The sequence below is a fragment of the Panthera onca genome, chromosome X (genome assembly GCF_046562875.1).
Source record: "Panthera onca isolate mPanOnc1 chromosome X, mPanOnc1 haplotype 2, whole genome shotgun sequence".
NCBI lineage: Eukaryota > Metazoa > Chordata > Mammalia > Carnivora > Felidae > Panthera > Panthera onca.
Window position 1 is genome coordinate 85516442 of NC_138357.1, and position 6151 is coordinate 85522592.

At 38.1% G+C, this 6151-nt stretch overlaps 1 pseudogene; it reads right to left on the reverse strand.

Moving 5' to 3' along the window:
- Positions 1–4733: 4733 nt before the first annotated feature.
- Positions 4734–5647, reverse strand: LOC145713798 (endoplasmic reticulum resident protein 29 pseudogene; annotated as a pseudogene).
- Between the last annotated feature and the right edge of the window lie 504 nt (positions 5648–6151).

Consider the following 6151-nt stretch of genomic DNA (forward strand, 5'->3'; position numbering starts at 1 on the left):
GCGTTCTTCGAGTGTCAACTATATCTCTGTTAGGTCTAGTTCATTTATAATATTGTTCAAATTCTCTGTTTCTTTCTTGACCTTCTTTATCATTGTTCCATCCATAATTAAAAGTGTAGTATTGAAGTCTCCAGCTATTATTCTAGGACTATTTTTGAGTATATAATTTTAATAACTTTTGGTAGATTAACCCTTTTATCAATATATAATATCTTTCTATGTTTCTTGTCGCAATTTTTGACTTAGTCCATTTTATCTGATATTATTATAGCCAACTCTCTTTTTATTACTATTTATGTGGAATAGCAATTTAAACCTTTTTGCTTTTAATCTATTCTTTCTTTTGGATTTAAAGTATATCTCTTATAGACAATACATAGTTGGATTATGTTTCTTGTATCCATTCTGTCCATCTCTGCCTTTAATTCAAGAGTGTAATGCATTTTACTTTTAAAGTAATTACTGGTAATGAAGTTCTACCATTTTGCTATTTGTTTTCTGTATATCTTATACTTTTTGTTCATCCTTTCCTCCATTTCTGCCTTCTTTTGTGTCTAATTGATTTTTTAATATAATACTGCTTTGTCCCTTTCTCACTTCTTTTTATACATATTTAAAAGTTATTTTCTTGATTAGCCTGGAGATTACAATTAACATCTTAAATTTATAACAATCTAGTTTGAATTAATACCAACTTAGCTTCAGTATTACATAAGAGCTCTGTTCCTATATAGCTCTGTTGTTTCCCCTTTATGTTGTTATTGTCACACATTACATCTTTGTACATTGTATTCCCATCAACAAATTTACAGTTATCATTTTATATATTAATCTTTTGAAAAATATAGAAAAAATAAGAGTTACAAACCAATAATACAGCAATACTAGCTTTTATATTTACCTACTGTATTAGATTCTTAGGGCTGCCATAACAAATTACAACAGACTGTGTGGCTTAAAACAATAGAAATGTATTCTTTCACAGTCCTGGTGGCTGGAAGTCTGAAATCTGGTGTCAGCAGTGTTAGTTCCTTCTGAGGGCTCTGGGGGAAAGGGACAAAGAGCTAGAGTGGTTCATGAGACTCTTTCTCCATCTGCCAATCACATTCAGCTGTATTCCACAGAGAGTTTTGGACTACTAGACTAGAAGTACATATTAAGGGCAAGAGAAGTCACATGCAGGGTTTCTTCCTAATAATTTGCCCATTCCTGGCTTACAAGGGGCTGTGGAGAATGAGAAGACAGCAGTGTGTGTGTACTCAAGGAGAGAAAAACACATTCATCTCATTGGGATATATAAAACCTGTAAAGCAGAGAGAGATGGAGTATGATGGAGGGTCTCTGCATTCCTGTGGAATGAGGAAATTTGTGGGCTAATGTTAAGTGTATGGGTCTGGAGAATTTCCATAGGAACCACAGCCCTTCTTCCTCCTTGCACTGCCCAGCAATATATAATATATATAATTCACATGTGTGTGTATTGGGTAGAGAGGTGGATAGAGGAAAAATTTTCTTCCACCTTGTTACACCAAACCATCCACATTTAGAACCATCTCCTGTTCATTGCAATGTTGTTTTGATATAATCCTACTGCTACAAAAACACAATCAGGATGGTCCTGGGGCACAATGGCAGACTAATAGGGACTAGTGGTTTGATCTTTCCTCTTAGCCCATAGAATTCCTAGGCATACCCAACCTTATATAAAGCATATATCATTCCAGTAAGATACAATAAAATATGCTGTAATAAAAAAAATCAATAATGTCGGGAATTATTTAGGTCCATTGATGCAGAAACAAAGGACACCAAATGAATTGCTCAGCACAAGTGGCTGTATCTCTCTTCATGCTTTTATGTCTACTTTCTCCAGAGTGTCAATCCCAAAGTTTGTGACTACACAGTATCCATTCCTGAAAAGACAAAACAGAGGGCCATCTGGACCCTGGGAATCTTGGAGTTAGTCACTTTTGCTGTGAATAGGCATAGACTGAGACAAAGCTCTCACCTGAAGTATTTGGTTACACATTCCACGTGCATGTAATCCCAACAGGTTTTTCATGAAGGATTCTCTAAAATGAAGTCATTCTAGTCACCTGGAGATGACTGGCAGACCCATGCCATCTAATGATTTTGCCACAGCCTCACTGACAGCTTCAAAAACAGCAGTATCTTCAGTTGGGTATGTCAGGGTCTAAAAAAAGGAAAAAAAGAAATTAGACTCAATCTAATGCTCATTTCCCATCTCACTTACCCACCTTAGCACAATAAAGCTCTATCAGACTTACCAGCTGAGGTGCCAGCAGCAGTAGCATCAGCAAAACAAGGCATGATTACAGTAAGGCACAATATTTAGATAGTGCCAGAAAAGAATCCTGGCAGATACCAGCTGAACTGTTATTTTGGTAAAAAGTAGTGCAAGTAATAATCTTCCTTATAGTCTGTAGCCCATCCTCCACTCATTCTTTAGATTATTCCTTCTAATAGACATTATTTAAGAATTTGATACATTTATGGTGTGTAGGAATCCATTTGCATCTTCTTATCTGACCCAACCCCCCTCCCATCTTGCTTTCTCTGATACTTTTTCTGTCACACTCCCAGGGCGAGATAAAAGCACTAGGTTCAAGGTCAGTTTTCTGCTTACTGAACATAAAAGCACTCAAATACACAAAGATGAGAAAGTGATAAAAAGTGTTTAATTAGGCAACAACTCATTGTGTAGGGACACCATCTTTTCCCTCCACATTAACTCTAGTGGCAAAAAGCTCTACTTGCAAATGAAAAATGGATGGATAGATTGAGAGGTATATGCAATTGAGGGTGGGGTGTATGCGTATGTATGCAGATACATATAGAAGTATATAAACACTTTGGTTTCTAAGTCTGTTTAAAACTTTATAGGGTGATGAGAAATAATCTATTATCTGTGGAACTCCATTTATATCTGTTGAACAAATGAGCAAAAGGAGAAGACATGGAGATATGGATCTCTGGGGAAAGTCACAGTAAAATAGGGTTAATAGAGGAGCACTTCAAGAATGTTGGAGCAAGGACCTCCAAAAATCACTCCTCAAAAAATCTATGAGGATGGTGGCAAAAAATACATATATGAACTTTTTCAGAACTCTGTAATTAACCAGAAGTTTTCAACAATCCAAGGAGGATTTATTCAAGAAAAATGGATGAACCTCTATGAGAACAGTGAGCTTTGGGGCATTTTAACTTGTCCTATTCCAATCCCCCTCTCTTCAGATCCACAGTAGCCTTGAAAAATAACAGCCTCACAACTCTAGTAGTTTTGCACATTGGTAGTCTAGCAGCCCGTGAAGGGGGGCAGACTGAGTTTGAGGTTCCCAAAAAGCTCCATTCCTAGAGAAGTGTCACAATTTGACCTTTCTGGCAGTTCTTGGAAACAACCACTCACATGACCTTATTTAACATGACTCAGATCTCACCCTATGCAAAAAGTTCTTTTTGTTTTGACAGACCTTACTTTTAAGAGAAGTTTTTGGATTTAAAGAAAAATTGGAGTTAAGTACAGTGAATTGCCATATACTGCCATTCTTTCCTCTCCCTACGCCACAGTTTTCCTCTATTAGTAACATCTTGTATTAGTGGTGCAGATTTTACAATTGAGAAACAATATTGATATGTCACTATTAACTAAAGTCCATAGTTTACATAAGGGTTCATTCTTTCAGTTGAACATTCTATGGGTTTTGAAAAATAAGGGGCACCTGGATGGCTCAGTCAGTTCGTCTGACTCTTGATTTCAGCTCAGGTCATGAACTCATGGTTCATGGGACTGAGCCTAAATTGGGCTCTGCACTGACAGCACAGAGCCGGCTTGGGATTCTCTCTCCCTCTCTCTCTCCCCCTCCCTTGCTCATGTTCTCTCTCTCTCTCTCAAAATAAATAAACATTAAAATAAAGAAAAATACATAATGTCATGTATCTACCACTGCAGTATCATACAGAAGAATTTCATTGTTTTAAAACTCTCTTGAGCTTGATATATTAATCCCCCCTCCCTTTTTCTGAACTGATGGCAATCATTGCACTTTTTACTGTCTGTGCAGTTTTGCCTTTTCCTGAATGTCATATGCATGGAATCCTATGGTATGTAGCCTTTCAGATTAGCTTCTTCCACTTCCATTTAAGTTTCATCCATGTCTTTTCATGATTGATCTCATTTCTTTTTAGTGCTGAATAATACTCCATTGTACACATGTAGCAGAGCTATCCATTTATCTATTAAATGATATCTTGGTTGCTTTCAAGTTTGGGCAATGATGAATAAAGTTTCTATAAACATTAATGTGCAGGGTTTTGTGTGGCTATAACTTTCCAACTCATTTAAATAAATAAGGAGTGTGATTGCTGAATTGTATGGTAAAAGTATATTTAGCTTGTAAGAAACTTAGACTTTAGGTTTAGTGGGAAAAAAATATATATGAACAGACACCTCACCAAAGAAGACATATACATATACATAAGCATTGAAAGATGTTCCACATCATATGTCATTAAAATAATGAGATACCACTGCACACCTATTGGCTATAGTAATGTCCCAAGCATGGTCACATCAGTATCAATGTCAAATCATGCTCAGATTTCTGGATTAGTGTTACTTTTCCCACCACTCTCTTATATTCCAGAAGGGTCTCACAGCGGGTAACACTCCCCTCCCCATGCCCACCAAACCCTGGTAAGCCTGAAGTGCCTTTTTACAGCCCTTCCTTCTTGGCCCCCTTCTTCTGGAAGGCAATCAAGACGTTTAAAGCTCTTTTGAACCTTTTTCTTCTTCTCATCACTCATCTTGTTCTTCTCAATCAGCTTGGTGATCTGGGTCATTTCTACTGCTGGGAAGTCCTCACCTTGGTCTAAGGCCTTTCCCCACGATCTTTGGGTATTTGCCCACTTCTCAATCTCCTTCACACTTGTGAGTTTGTCGTGCCCCTGCTTAAAGAGGGAAGGTTGGGCCTCCATGCCTGAGGCCCTGATAAACTCCCCAGCAAGGGTGCCATATGCAGGTAGACAACCAGGCATACCTAGGCAGACTCCTTGCCCTTTTAGCCAGCATTAGATGTTCCAACCTTAACTGCCTCACCATGGTGAGGGTGATGGTTTCTCAAAGTCCCCATCCTGGAAGAGGTAGAAGACTTGGTAGTTCACTTTGCCAGATTGTATTTCTCACTCAGATCCAGATTCAGCTTATCACCATTACCTGAGATCCCTACCTCTGTCACCAAGAGATCAACACTGGAGGCTGAGTTTTCAGCCAAACTCTTGAACTTGTCCTGCTGCTCACTATAGGGATACTGGGTGTTCACTAAGATGAACTTACTTTTGGGAATGACCTTGTAGAAAGTGACTGTATCAAGGGGAAGGGCACCCTTGGTGTGCAGGCTGATGTCTTCATGCAGAGCAGAGAGGAGCAGGAGGGACAGGAGAAGGGGAAACAGTGGGGAATAGAGAAAAGCAGGGAGGGGTGGGGAGTGGGAGGGGGGGCATGCCAACAGCCATAAAGTGGGATTCTGGCAGTAGGAGCTAGGAGGAGGAAGGCTGTAGTGGGAAAAACTCAGACAACCAGGGCCAGGTCAGATGTGCATGTGTACCTCTGTTCATATATTTTGCCCATTTTTAATTGTTTTGTTTTTGTTGTTGAATCTTAATTGTTCTTTGTGTGCTTTGGATACAAGTCATTTATCTAATATGTATTTTTGAAATATTTCCTTCCAGTTTGTGGCTTGTCTTTACATTCTCTTAAGAGAATCTTTTGCAGAACAGAAGTTTTAATTTTAATGAAGTCCAACTTAGCAATTTTTTCTTTCTTAGACCATGATTTGGTGTTATATCTAAGAAGTAATCACCAGGGCATCAGACAGATTTGGTTTAGGATCTGACTACCCACTTACTAGCTATGCTTTGTGACCTCAGGTAAGTCCAGAAACTTTTGTTTTCACAAAGGTAAAATAAAATACTTGTTCAATCCAAGATGAAATAATGTATGAAAATCTCTAAAAATAAAACAAAATATATGGGGGGAAAACTCATCACCAAAGCAAAGGTTACCTAGATTCTCTACATTATCTTCCAGCTGTTTTATAGTTTGTGTTTGACTTTTATATCTGTGATCAATTTT